The sequence below is a fragment of the Periophthalmus magnuspinnatus genome, chromosome 15 (genome assembly GCF_009829125.3).
Source record: "Periophthalmus magnuspinnatus isolate fPerMag1 chromosome 15, fPerMag1.2.pri, whole genome shotgun sequence".
Classification (NCBI taxonomy): domain Eukaryota; kingdom Metazoa; phylum Chordata; class Actinopteri; order Gobiiformes; family Gobiidae; genus Periophthalmus; species Periophthalmus magnuspinnatus.
The window spans coordinates 7,897,083-7,912,813 of NC_047140.1; the positions used below are offsets into that span (position 1 = coordinate 7,897,083).

Below are 15,731 nucleotides of genomic sequence, written 5' to 3' on the forward strand. Positions count from 1 at the left end.
GACATTTGAGACAACGTACTGTACCCTGCGTAAAGTGAGATTTGTGTATCTTATCATTGTCATAAAGTTAGTCATCGAGGTTGGTGATTAATCTTTCTAAAATGCGTCCTCTGGCTCTTATTGTAAAGGGAGTAGAGTGGTTTTCCTCTGTAGTTCATGTTCCTTTTGAGCATTGAGACTTGAAAATACTTGAGGGTACGTTCCTTAGTTTCCATCTATCATACTTGAAGAGACACTAGCTGCTCATTCAAAGAGGGTAGAGTGGTCTTGGCTGGTTCTGCCGGTCGTCACGGTGACTCACAAACCATACAGCGTTGTGCCAAACCAGCTTGTGTTTAGAGAAGAACCAAACTTGTGCTGCCGTATGTGCTCCATTCAAGCAAATGGATATAAACAACACCTATTATGGGTGATGCTAAACAATCTATAAACTGTAGATCTGCAGTTCAAACTTAGCTACAAGAGTCAAGGCATAATGAAGTGTGTCTACTGTCAATTACTTGGGGATTAAGCTAGACAAGGGTTAATCAGGCAGGTGAGATAGTGGTAAGATAGCCAACAGGAGACTTTAAAGTACAAGTGAGACAATTATGCAGTTAGCATAATTACATAAAGTTTACTTTTTTTTTTTGTATTTTTAATACTAGTCTTTTTTATTCTGATGAAGAAATAGACTGTATATATAAATGGACATAGTTAACCTGCTATCCACCCCATTCCAAATAGGAAGAGAGCATGGGTGTACCTCCGGCTGCATTGACTCTGGCTCCGGTTCACTTTCTATTGAAAAAATGTCGGCTCTCTTTCTGTAACTGCTGCTGTCAGGCTCATCCATTTGGTCTTAAAAAGTTCGTATTAACCCACTCTACGTTTTATTTTGCTATCTTGTCAGCAAAGCAAGATATGAACATATATAATAACAGACCAATCAGGTGCCTTCCTTCCTTGAGATCGCTCCAACTAACAACACTATGGGTGACATCACACTCATTTAGTCCACTTCTGTATACAGTCTATGGCTGAAGTTTTTTTTTTTCCTGGTTGAACATGGGCAACAGATATGACATGCATAGAGGTAATAAGTTCTGTTACCTAGCAACCACAATGTTAACAAGAAAACTTCTCTAAATCACACAATGATGATTAGTTATTATAATTATTAAAACATGGAAACCTGTCATATGAAGTTTAAGGAAAGGAAAATGACAAGATATGTTGCTTGGTTCTGTTAGCGGTACAGCATGTTTACAACACATCTACATGAGCATTTTTATGAGGCCCCATTATACTGTCAATTCATAGGCCAAACCTAAGCCGTTGGATCCTTGGGAGTTGGGACTGTTGTATACCAAATGAGTTACATGCAAACATCCCATAAACCGCCCAGAGAGATGGTTAAGCTGCCTCATCAATAACTGCTAAAACTGGCACCGAAAACAAATGAAATGTCAAAGTGCGATCAATAGAGCATGTGCAGGCTTCAGGGCAGTCTGAGCTATGTGAAGGTTAGTGCTTGTTAGCATTCTTGTGCTATCACTGCTAATAGTAAACATCACAGCAGCCACAACACTTGAGTTACTGACATGCAAAACTTTAGAGCTAATCCATTTGTTATCCGTGTGAAGAATCTTGACCAGGACAGATTTCAGCAGTTTGTCATTACAGACAATACAAAGGCTAGGAATGACTTATTTATAGCCTTTATGATTTTTTATGATTTTTCTAACAAGCATTCTGATTGTAATTAGATTAGTTCACATTCTAAACATGTCCAGAGAAACTGACAAAAACACATTAGCCCTGTCACAATAATCACTATATCGACTTATCGCTCAATATATGACAGATGGACTGATATTTTTAGGGTCAATATTTATCGTATGTAAAAAAAATTTGCACTACTGGCAAATTTTTTGGGCATTTTTTTGCTATATGATAAGATTTAAGACAATTTTTAGGTCGAATAAATCACTTTAATGACTCATTACAGATACAAACTAAGTACTTTTGGCTATATGATAGGATTTAAGCCATAAAACGTTTAATTAATAACTTCTATGACTTATTATAGGCGCAAAAGAAGTAGTAAATTGTTTAATTCTGCTGTTTATTTTTTGCAGCTCATGATTTTTAACAATATTGTAGATTTAGAATAGTTTTTGTGGTTTAAATCTGCTCTTGGGTTTTTGTGTCAGTGTTATCGTCTATATTTACTTTAGCAATATATCGTATATTAAAATGTGTTATTGTGACACGCCTGGCTCACATATGAACTGACAAACTAATACAAGAATCACATTTCAGAGGTTCCTGTCTGTGTAATCCCTCAGTCATCCCGGTACGTTCTGTAGCAAAAGAAAATTTAATCTGTCAAATGAAGAAAAGTTTTCAAGTGAAGAAGTTTCACCAGTCATCCAAGTGCTTCTTAAGCTTTGGTCAGGTTACTAATGGGACACTGCTTCATATCTGTCAAGAGGCAGGAGCCAACTACACTGAAACACGTTTGTACAGATCTGAACTACAGAGCTAGAGGTTTTAGTTTGATTTTCAGAATAAGATAATTTTGTTGTTTGCAGAGGAAATTATGGTACATCAAAAATGCTAGCCTTTGTATTTTGAAATTGATTCATTCAAAGTCCAATTTCATTTCGACTGCAATTAATCTTGCAGTTCTACCAAAGGCTGCAAACTGGACCACTAACCTGCACTGAAAGACTTTTACAACAATGACATTCACAGCTCCAAACAACACCCTTACAGGTTTTAAATATGGCATTATCAAAACAATGCCATAGACCACTACTTTTGTAATGCAGTTTTTTAGATAGCATTTTGCGATGGTCTGTAGCAGTAACCCATCACAATTATGCAGGCTCTGCTGTTTTTGCGATGTATTCTGAAATTAGTAATGTCCCATCCCATTTAGAATAAAGTCTAGATCGATGTCCATGTGTCCACTTGGATCACTGGAAGGGCATCCAATGTAAAAATCTTTCAAATAGCGATTGTTGTGCTGTATAGCATCTCTAACAAGTAGGCTTATCATGATAACAAATTCTGAAAGTGCAATATATTGCTGAAGTGAATATAGACGATAAACGATAATATTCAAACCAAAAAATAAAACAGAATCATCCCCAAAAAAGTATTCTAAACGCGCAAAATTGTAAAAAAAAATATATATATACTGCAATACTTAAATAACAGAATGCAGTACTTCAGTAGTTAGTCTGAAAAATCGTAGTACAGAAAATTTGCCAAATATTTCCCACTAGTACAAAGAAAAAATATCAAGATATTGACCCGCAAAAATATCATCTGTTTTGGACTGAGCGATAAGTCGATATAGTATTTATCATGACAGGCCTTTTCGCAACTGTCATAAATTCTCTCTAAAGCTCTTTGTGGAATCCGAATCTTTTGGATCCATTCTCTTATAAGAGCTGTTCAAAACATTGGCTCTTTTACTATTTATTTATATGACAGAGGCCAATGTGATTTTAGCAACAAACTAATCATAGAGAGATACGACCAAGGCTAAGATGTGTTTAAATGGTTCAAACTGAGAGTGGGAGTGTGTTTACCCTTTGGAATGATAAAAATCCAAATAAAATGTTGCACTATAATAATAATAATAACTAACTGGTATCATAATCCCAAATATGTTTTTGTGCACAAATCTCTCACTCGTGTTGCCTGCTTTGCTTCTGAGCTGATTCTTTTGTTGGTTCAGTGTTAATCAGTGTAAAAATGCATACAAATTAGAAAGAAAAGTTTCAGTTCTTTTAAAAAATGAGATCCGGTTCCAACTGTTCACATTAACGAACTGTGCAAAAGAGCCAACTCACTCAAGAACGTCACATCACTAACCCGCATCCAGACACCCATCCCTAAAAAACTCACCTGTTAACTACTTGGATTTTGTGGCACCATATTTTATCCTCTCAGAGTTTTTACAACAACTTTTGCTACTTGAAACAACTTGAAATGCTTATGATTTTCGAACATTTAGCCCTGCTTCCTGTTGGGACACTTCTGACAAGACACCACGGGCCGCTGGCTTCATGTCGTCTGCATCTCTTCATATTATCTCCGTCTCCGCGCTTCCCCTCATTATGTCCCCCGCTGTGGATGCATTGTTCTAATTTTCTCTGCCTCACATTCCAGGGCGGCAGCAGCTTCCATCAGACCAGTGAATAAACAGTAAATCATCCAGGGTGGGGCGACGGGGCACCTCCTCCTCTTCTTTCAACGTATTATTTTCCCATGAATCGTGCAGAATAATGTTCCTTGATTTTAAAGTCCAGCGAATGCATCAAGAGAGCTTAAAGGTCCCATATGAAGATTTGTGTTATAATGTTGTTTCCTCGTCACAAACAAACCCGGAGTTGTGTTTGTTTCATTCACACATGTTTAACACAAACCATGCATATTTAGGCTGACATCTTCTCTCAAACAGAAAACACTCCACCTTGTGACGCCACATGGTAATATCCTAAGTTTCATTATGTTTTTAAAGTCAATACACTTTCACTAGGATCTTTGGATAATTTTATCCCTGGAATTGTCAATCTCTACTGAACAAAAGGTAAAAGATAACTACCATTTAATGACATCACAGGGTGGAACAGAGCATTTTGAGCTCTTGAGATGTAGACAGACTAATATTAAAGTGTTACTCAAACATGTGTGAATGAAACAAAACACAACATCATGTACGTTTTTGAAGAGGTAACAACATTATAACATGGCTTAAAGCTCATAAGAGCTTTTCAAAATGCTTTGCTCCATCGTGTGATGTCATTAAGTGCTAGTTTTAAAGTTAACCGATATTTTTTGCCACAACTGAACCCTCTATGATACACCAAATTAAGTTTGTTTTTTATGTGTGTTTCTTTTACCTTGTTGTTTTGTTGATATTGCCACATAAAGTCTCCAGTGATGAAGTTTAAACATAGAGTGGAGCATTTCCTGTATTACAATTTGATGACATCACAAGGTGAGAGAAGAACCCTGCCTAAATATGCAGAATGAATGTGTTAAACATGTGTGAATGAAACAAAACACAACTCCAGATATGTTTGTGATGAGGAAACAATATAACAGATACAAAAATAACATAATATACGCCCTTTAAAAAGTACATCTCCAAATATCAACATATTTACTGCAGCAGTTCTTCATCAGACCGCACTCTCAAGAACTGGAGGTTCATTTCTTTGCAATATCATCAGTGAATGTCTTTGCTGAGATACTTTACCAGAATATGAAGCGATGATTCATGTTGGCTATCCAAACCCACAATTATGAGGCAGCAGCAGGGACACTGGCTACACACAAGAATGTATGAGAGTCTTGTGTGGGGAAGGAGCTCAAGAAGTTGTTGAAACCACCTAAGATGACGTCCAGTGTGCTGAGGTCAGTTCATACTTTGAGGAGCGAGTAATTCCCAAACCAGTGAATCAGCATCATCTGATGTAGAGATGTCCCAGACTACTCTTCCTCTTTCAACTCTTCTGTGAGCAAGTGTGCTGTTTCTTACCTGTCACATTCAGAGAAACTTCCCTCTCAGACAGAGGCCTTTCCATTCCACCAGTGGACTCCCGGAGACACGGACCTTAGTGAAGTCCTCTTTGTAGAGACAGAATAATATCTGACTGCTACAAATGTACCAGGTTAAGGCAGGATTTTAGAAAAAAAACGCGTGCTGTTTGCTTGAAGAGTACTATAATTTGTAAAACGAGTAATAAGACAGTTCTCCGTGGTTTATAACACAATGTTTGAAGTCTCTACGCAACGTCTTTACGCAGCACAGCGCAGTGCTCGCTTTGCTCTACATGAGACTGGGCTACATTACATCACTTCCAGCAAACTTAACGGGAGCAATGGAGACAACACGGCGTTATAGACGACTACAATCATTAATATAATAAAGGTTCTAGAAAAAAAACTAAAAATGTTAGAGATGATGAGATATTCCCGCTGGTAGGACGAGCACGTCGTTACTACGAGCACGGGCTGAGCTGGTGTAGCCGGTGCAGACGTAGTAAGAGCTGACGCCGGTGAATGGGAGAAACGGTCGCTCCGTCTGAACCACGGAAAGACCAGAGGGCAAAGGCGCTCCGAAAACGGGCAAATACGAGAAGAGAGGGCTCACCTGCGGTCTGTGGAGCGGGCAGAAGAGGCTCTAGGGGCCGTGCTGGTCTGTGCTGGTGCGGAGATGAGGGGAGGCGGCGGGCATTGTGTGTTTTAAAGCGTGGTTTAAAGCGGCAGAATGAACGAAGCCAATGAAGCCAGAGGAGGGGGAGGAGCTACTACCTGCAGCAGTGCGCGCGAGCCAGAGAACGAGTATGAGCGCGCGCCTGTGTGTGTGTCTGTGTGAGTGTAACAGAGAGTCACGTGCGTTTGTGTGTGCCTCGCGCATATGTCACCCGTTTAGCCAAGTCCGCGAAAATACGCCATCTATTAATGTATTATTAATGTTATTGCACTGTGTCACCTTTTATATCATCATTATGAATAGAGAAATGATGGAGAGAATAACAATGAGCTAATAAAAGACAATAGTCCTACGCAGACAGTCTAGTCGGCCTGACTGTACTGCAGGCTCATGTGTTATGCTAAGACAGATGTAATTAAAGCATTTGCACAACTAGCTACAACTCCCTAACCTTGAACAGCAAGATGGATTCTCGCGATATTTGTGACTTCACAAAGTAATGAGAATCCATCTTGAGAGACTCCGGCCGTAAGGTTAAAAGGGCCGCCGGACCAATCATTGAGGTTTGTGCAGCCAAAGGCAAGGGCCCAAATTAAGCAAAACATGGCAATGGAGACAGACATACTTCAGCCAATATTAGCCTCCCCAAAAATAAGACACATTTTCAGGTAGGTACAGTATGGCACATCACCTAGACAATGCCATGGAAATAGAAAGTTAAAACCATACTTTGGAACATCTCCATGGGGATACATCATTTTAATGTGAAATATTATAGCCAGTGGCATTTCCATGAAAACAAGCAAAAGTCCTTCACCAAGTCAAATAAGAGTCAAGTTTGTGGAGATGGAAGCCCACTCATAGTGAGGACAGATGTTTTTCTACATTTTCAGTACAATAAACACAACAAAAATGAAAAAAATATTTTAGTCTATTTTATGAGTAAAAAAGTTACAGACTATGTCTTTAACTGCACTACAACAGTTGGCCTCAGGGTTCCTCACAACGATTATCCCTACAAAGTGATTTCTCATACAATTTCTACTAGTAGTTTATAGTGCTGAGTATAAGGCTGCGGTGATGGCTGGGCTGGGCGCTGACAGAGCAGTGAGCATGAATCCTCCCTCTCTCCCTCTGAGTGACTATCGATCAGCTTATGGATCCGATCAGAGACACAGGAGCACATGGCAGAGTCGATACCTGGCACAGCCCTCCACACGAGCCCACGCAGAGCCCATAATCATAGCAATGATCACAAGTACACAATGTAAATTATTTAATTACAACCAGCTTACGAACCATTTTTAGTTTCACTTTACGGCAGTCAATAAACAATTGCACAGCCACGCGTGCAACGATGCTTGAACAGATGGTATGACAAATTATTATTATTACTATTATCTAGCTAGCATATACTTGTACAAGATGGCAAACAAAAGTCTTAGAAGGTGCACTATGTCACTTTTCTGGTGAAGGATCCACCACCTGTTGTACTCCACCATAGACTGTATAAAAAAGTGGACTAAATGTGAGTGTGACGTCACCAGTCAAATGAAGCTCATCGAGGCTGACAGTTTGGAGTCAAGTTGCATTTTAGGAATTCCGACCACGAGTGTCATAGCAACCAAAGAGCCAATCGAGAGCGAGGCTGTTGATGGTAACGTCTGCACCGCTCATATCTTGATTTAAGGACACAATAGCAAAATGAAAATACCAGGATCATGTAGAATGGGTGAATATGAACATTTTAAGACCAAATGACGAGAGCTACAGCAGCAGTTATGGAGAGAGGGGCAACAGTTTTCTGATGTAAAGTGAACTGGAGCCAGAGTCGATGGAGCCGGAGGCGGACCCATGCTCGTTTCCTATTTGAAATGCGGTGGCTAGCAGGTTAGCTATGTCCATTTATATATACAGTCTATGGTCTCCACAGAGAAGTTAAAAGCGCTGTAGCTGATTTTTACTGTCTCAACAGCAGTGGTTTGTTTCAAAAGTATTACAATGGTCCAAAGTTCCTCACTTACCTTATGCATTACGAGCATCTTAATTATTCACCTCGATGAGTTTAAAGTTCACAAATTTCAAAGACCAGAGCAGAGTTTTTTCAGTAAAGCAGTAAAGCTAACAACAACTAGCCTAATAAACGCGCACTTCCAGAGCCTCGGATGATAAACCTCTTTATAATTAGATGCAGGCAATATACAATGGACTTATTTTGACCTCAAGAGCTGCTTATACAATATATCCATACTGGAGCAAGACAATTTTTGCTCAAACATATGGGGAAAAATCAGGTACAGGTCCTTTAACACTTTGCCCGGAATGTTTCTCAGTATGGCATTAAACCTGTCCATCTTGTATTTATTCAACTGGTGTTATTACAGAAAGAAATTGCCTCTCCACAGATTTGACCTGTTTCGTCACCTACACAGTACACTTACAAGAGACACAAAAATACTCCCTCTAAGCATTTCATAAAAGTCAATGAACATGATAATAACTATATAATTATCTTGCTTTGATCTAGCAGCCCTAAGAATCAAAGGCAAACACATTAAACTGTTGTGTGTTTCCAAGCAATTATGAAACAAGGTCAAAAGATAAAACATATTTGGCCAGCTCAACATGAAATCTATACACACCCTATGGCCACACCACTTTAAATACACTGTTATGATTGGCCACATACAACTGATCTTTGTGGATGGAAGCTTGGATGAGATTTCATCCACAACCACTTCATTAAGAAACGTGGTCTGGCTTGCACAACTAGTATGAAATAGCTTTGATTCTTAAATGACTTCACCCATGGCAAAAAGTACATTTGAGATGAAATATACTGCAGACTTAAAGGCCCTATATTACACAAGATGGACTCTGGAGCTTTTGGCCATGTTGTAATGTTGTTATTGTCTCAAAAACAGACCTGGAGTTGTGTTTTGTTTCATTTACACATTGAGTAACCCTTTATTATTAGTCTGTCTATATCTCTAAAGCTCAAAATACTCTGTTCCACCTTGTGATGTCATGAAGAGGTAGTTTTTAAGTTAAAAGGTACCTTTTACTTTTTATTCACTAGAGATTGGCAAGGCTGAAAATCATTGAAAATAATTCTAGTGAAGGTGTATGGAGATTAAAAACACTGTAGTGCACTTTCTGTATTACCTCATAACATCACAAGGTGGAACAGAGTGTTTTCTGTCTGAGAGAAGAACTCAGTCTAAACATGCAGGGTTTGTGTGTTAAACATGTGTGAATGAAACAAAACAAAACTCCAGGTCTGTTTGTGATGAGGAAACATTATAACAGAGATCAGAAACTATCCTAAGATGGGCCCTTTAACAGAATTAGCAATATACAAATTGATAGGTTGTTAAATGACAAGCTAGAGCAGTTAATAGCATAATATTTATCAGAGGAGGGTGTCAACTTAACTTTTTCATACAATTGTACTTCTGAGTAGTTTCATACATATCATACATTCATACTCATACTTTTACTCCTGTAGTATATTTGCAGTTTAACATTACAGCACTCTTATTTGAGTAAAAGTTGTGGTGATTCGTCCCACTGTGAGTAAGCCTACAAGTGACAAACGTTTTATGCTGACAATATGAACGTTTGTGTGTCTGGCACCACTCCTTCAGACATGACTAAAATTTTTGTGGTCTATCTTTCAAAAATACCAGATTTTGTGCATTTTTCCTTCCAATTACATTAAAGACGGGATATTTTACTTCAGTGGGGTATTAACTGCTAACAAGTAACATATTTAGATCACTACATCCATTTTTATTGTTTTGAAAAGACTATATTTACCAAAACAACGTATTAAATGTTTAATATGTTTCAGCTTTGTTTTTGATACTCTGCGTCTCCCCTCCCTTTGCCCTTTGTGCTAAGTCACACCTCCTTCAGGCGCTATCACAACACTATAAGTGTGCATTCCACTAATGAAACAACTGCACATCACATCAGGTTTGTCAAGTTGCTGTGTACTGTTTTGTATCATGTTTTTGTATATTTATGGAGAATTGTCATGTGGGAGCATGGGTGACGTAGGCTTGTGGGCGGAGCATTGCACAGAATCTTACAGCTAACCATAAGGAAGGTTTGAGTAGGGCCCTTGGAGAGATCGCTTAAATACTCAAAACATGCATGGACGACATCTAAAGGCTCTTCAGGCAGGTTTTTGAAAGCTCAAAAAAGAAAACAATTTTGCATAATAACCCCACTTTAACTAAATTATACAACAGATGTTACGTCCAGTTAACTCTTGAGTAACAAAATTATTGTTTTACTCTGTTTTATGTTTTGGAGCAAATCTGTTTCATAATATGAGTTTCATAATATGTTTCATAATAATATTCCAAAAAGCAATTCTTTTTGTCCAGTTAACAAGTAGGCTTGTCATGATAATTACTGTATCACCTGATCATTCAATACATGACAGATGGAACAATACTTTTAGGGTCAATATTTTATTGTTGTTATTTTTTGGCTATATGATAAGATTTAAGCTGTAGAAGGTTGAATGAATGACTCCTATGACTCATTACATATGCAAACTAAAGTGTTCCATTTGGCTGATTATCGATTTCAGCTAAAAAAAACAAACAAAAAAAATATCACAATATTGTACTGTAGATTTAGAAGTTTTTGTGGTTTAAATCTGCTCTTGGGTTTTTATGTCAGTGGCATAAATTAGTTCCAGTATTGTCACTTATCGTTTGTATTTACTTCAGCAATATATCACACTTCAACATATGTTATTGTGACAGACCTACGACTGAGGGATTGCATAGACATCCAACATGAGTAGTAGTTTCTCCAAATACTTTACTCTTTCTTTGGTAGTTTCTTGGACCACTACTTGCACTTTCATTTCTTATATAAATATTCTTTTGCAGTACTTGTTTTAGCTACTCTACCCAACCTCAGCTCACTATATAGCATCGGTTTTCCAATACGACACGTTCCTACCACTACCAATACCATGAGTCCATACTTGGTCCTGCATTACCACATCAAATACTGCTATAAAAACAGTATATCAACACGGGCCAGGAGAGCTTCATAAGAGCAGCTCAGTGTAAACAAGAGTATAAAATATGTGACACGCAGAGCAAACAGTGCGGTGGGGTTGGAAATAAATTGATAATAAAAAAACATAGGGCTATTGGAGCTGCGTGGGTGGGTGTCCTGTGGAGTTTTTTGGGTGGAGGACAGATATGAACCGCAGCTAGGCTCTCGAACATACTTCTTGTGGAAACTCCCAAGAATGATTCCTATTAAACACAAGCAAACCCAGATTTAGACTACTTTAGTTGTCAGTTAAAATGCATTTTCCAGTTGCGGGGATTGACAAAGCTAACCATCTGCAAGCGTTTGAGAGAAGTCCCAAAGCATAACAGATTTGGACGTTGAGTTGTCTAGACTGGCTGCAAATTGAGGAGCTACTTAAAGGGCCTATACCTGATTTTTATTTATTCTTGTCAAGATGAATGCAGTTTACATCATGTAGGCTTTTGCTCAGTAAAAGCTGAGACTGTAAAATATAATCTTTGGAGTCGAGTTCCATATTTAGAATTTAGACCATGAGTATCATAGCAACCAAAGAGCCAATCTGGAGTAAGGCTGTTAAAAGTAACGCCCCCTGTTATTTAAACCTGTTGATAACACTAGCGGGAGCGACCGCTGGGGAAGAAGGAGCCTGATTTGTTGGTTATTAATGTTTCAAAATGAACTGTTAGCCTCGTCTGGGTTAGTAACAGGCAGTTGTTTGCACATAGTTCTCATCTAACAACATCTAAAATTGCCTGCTTTTACAACACAGTGTATGTAATGAAAGGTGTTTTACTGAACTAGAAGAAGAAACAGTCAGGTACAGGTCCTTTACTATTGTTAATGTGCAGATTTATGTAGTTTTTGGTCTTAAACATCATATAGCCCAATACTACTACTACTACTACTACTACTACTACTACTACTACTACTACTACTACTACTACTACTACTACTACTACTACTACTACTACTACTACTACTACTACTACTACTACTACTACTACTACTACTACTACTACTACTACTACTACAGATAGAAGACAGGTAAAATTAATATTGCTTGGATCCAAGTGTATGCTGCCACTAATATAAATGATCAGGTTCATCATTTGTTCATTCCTGTTGTATATCTCACATATATATGTGTGTGTGTGTGTGTGTGTGTGGGTGTGTGTGTGTATATATATATATATATATATATATATAAAACATGTTATCACAGTGGAGAAAAACCGCCTCTTGTTCCCCATCTTTGAGTATAACATCATCACTTTCAAGAATCTGAACATGGTAACTGTTTGTACAAATAAAGTAACTCTGAACTTTACACAGTGTTCTCCAACAATAAAAGTCTGTTAAGTCTTCATCAGAGGAAATGACTGCATGGATCATTAGGGGCGTTTGGTACAATAGCTGTTGGCTCTGGGTCAATAGGAAAATGGCTTCAATACAGGGTACATAAGCTGTTTCCTTTGTCGTGTGACGGACTGGACCAGGCTCTGTTGGGCATTGGATGTGGTCGGATTGTGGTTTGTTAATTTTCTGGCTATTGCTGCTTCGAAACCAAAATACCATACTCATTTGTCATTTTGTCTTGGGTATTTGTGACAGAATGCTCTCTGTATTTTGTATGCAGATGGATATCAGTCTGGTTACAATTACTGAAGAAATATCATGTATTTGTGACATAATGAGATTAGATTTAGAGTAAAAGAAAAATCAACATGCCTCAATTGACTAGTCTAGCAATGTCAAGAAACATCACTAAACCAAGAGCAAAACAAGGCAAACATGGGAAAATCATTGTCTGGCAAAACAGAGATTGGTTCATCCCAAGGACAAGACACTGAAACAAAAACAAGACAATCAAATGCTAATCAGGTTCTTAACAATACTGAAGGTGAGAGAGCCATTACACACCCATAACCACCCATAATGATGCTAGCTCATAAACAAGGGCAGGGCAGTTTCACTTTAAAACTCTTCTCTTTGGAGTTGGACTTAGATAATTCAGAGTAGTATCCTAGGGTCTCAAGCCAGTACCATCAAAATGAAAGTGTCTGAGTGGGAGCCGAAACATCTTGATTTCCAAAACAGTACTTCCTATCTAAATCTTCTCTACATTACCTGGCAAGTCCAAAATAATATCTTGTATGTTTTATCCAGAAGGATACCAGTCAGGTCACCACTCCCTATGCTGCAACTCAAGCTAGGCTCAAACTCGGCCCTTCAATCGGAGTTGTTTATTTGAGTGACACATGTGAAACGAAAGAGCTCATTGGTTACCCATCATTTTGAATAAAATTAATTTCTCTCACCTCACATTAGCAGAGATTAGGAGAAGTGTGCAGTCCTGATCCCAGACAAGGGTGGCATACATTTTTGCTATATCGATATATTTGTGACATATAAGTAATAAATTGTGTAAGGTATGTAATTCAACTTAAAAATAAAATATCATGTACAGGACTAAACATGTCATATCCAGCTTGGTCATAGGTAGAACAGAGCTTTAAACCAGTATCATGAGACTTATTTTAGAATCTATCTGGAACAAAATTTGGTTCAAAGTGCTAGAGAAGCTACATAAGAGAAAGCCCCACCCTGTCCTGTGAGGAGTCCCCTGGGGAGTCCTCGTGTAAACAGACCTCCAGAGCAGATAGGAATCCATTCTTTTTCCATCAAATACATTGTGGTGCACACGGCTCTATCTGACCATCTCTCTGAGGCCTGGAAACCTCTTTATATTCTACCACAAGAGCTGTAGTGGTGAGACAGGCTGAAAACTAAGGAAGGAAAATATACAGATGAAGATGGACAGATAGCTGGATGTTGCCACAGAATATTTCTTGCATTGCACAATCACCAAAGTAGGACTAAGGTACGTTGCAGCAGACCAAGGACTGATAAATGTCTGCTGCATTAGCAAAAAGACAAAAATAAAACCCATTGTTTAGAAGTGAATGGATCCAAATTTAAATTTCAAGACAATAAGGTTAGATTAAAGCTAAATTAGGATCACGAAAATAAAACTTTTTGAATATTTTAACAAATTTTAGCATCTTAGAAAAAAAAATCCATGGAATTTGTGTATAAGCAGATCTTGTCCGCTGCGTACTGTCTGCATCTAATTATAAAGAGTGTTTTTGCTCTAGTCTCTGATAGATCTTTCAATTTTTCAGTATTTGGGGAAACTACTATCCAAGTAAATGCAAAAGTAAATGCCTGGGATGTCTGATTTATAATTTGATGTGTAATTCAAAGGACATAACATGAAATAATGCACCAACTCTGGTATTTTCAAAGTATAGACACAAAAATTTGACCAAAAAAATCATATGTGAAGGAGCCGTGTAAGAAGCACAAATGTTTCATATTGGCAACATAAAGCTTTTGTCACTTGTAGACTTACTCACAGTGGGAAGAGGAAACACAACTTATACTTTAAGTAAGAGTATTACACTTTTAAACATAATACTCAAGTAGGAGTCAAAGTATGGAGTCTGTTAATGGGCCTATTAAAATGATACTCGAGTAAATGTACTACTAGTGTAACCTCTTATTATTGGTAAGTTTTTAGACTCTAGGATTTGATGATGAATGACCAATTTTCCTTTATTTTTGTATTTTCCTCCTGAAATATATTGTGCTGCTCTACATTCTGAATGAACTTAAATGAACTTTACTTAGACCACCATAAGGAGAAGTATCTCATGACCGTGTAGTCGTCCCTCACATGTACAGTACAAGCCTGGGAGGTACACTTGTGATATAAACAGGGTAATATTTAATACTTTATGATGACAAGTCCTCTACAGCCTACAGGGCTGCATCTGTACTAGTGTTTGATTTCTACACTAAGGAATAGACTTGATACTCAATATTGATTCCGATACTGCTGTGATAATAATTGTAGTACTTTCTTTTATATTACCATGTGGCCTTATATCTATACATATATACTAGTCTATGTGTCTTATACTTGCTCTGATATAGCTCAAGATCATTCTAAAGCTGTTCAAGAAAGGTTCAAATGACTTTTAGTATCGATTAGTATCTGATTTTCGAAACTTTTGACAGTCCTAATGTGCACAGCTTTAGAAAACAAGATTATCCAAATGTATGAGCATCACATAGAAGTTGCTGAGTGCACGTTTCACAGTGATATTTTTAAGCCTCCAGCTGTGTGGAGGGGAACGCCTGTTTGTAAAGCTGCACACGCTCTAGAGAGGGAGGGGCTTATCAGTGAGAGGCTGTGGACAGTGGGCAGAGATGGTATCTAATGGAAACACAGCATTGAATCAGTGCAGTGGAAGTAAAAATAGAGGTGTAAATTAAACAGTATATGTTTGGATGTAACTGTTAAGGATAATGAGAGGGATATATGGTGAAAGTTTTAAATGTGTTCAGAGACATGATTTAATGTAATTATATGTTTGGTAAC

The 15,731-nt window shown here is 38.0% G+C and overlaps 1 protein-coding gene across 4 annotated transcripts in view; it reads right to left on the reverse strand.

Annotated features, from left to right (window-relative positions):
* The window catches only part of LOC117382588 (inactive ubiquitin carboxyl-terminal hydrolase 54-like), a 61,318-nt gene that overhangs the window by 35,400 nt on the left and 10,187 nt on the right, over positions 1-15,731 (reverse strand). For 3 of the 4 annotated variants that reach the window (XM_055227427.1, XM_055227425.1, XM_033979801.2), the window contains exon 1: positions 6,158-6,302. The exons of the other annotated variant lie outside the window; for it this stretch is intronic. The gene's annotated coding sequence lies outside the window, so the exon portion shown is untranslated. Of the gene's footprint in view, positions 1-6,157; positions 6,303-15,731 lie in introns of those variants that run through there. 4 annotated transcript variants of the gene reach the window in all.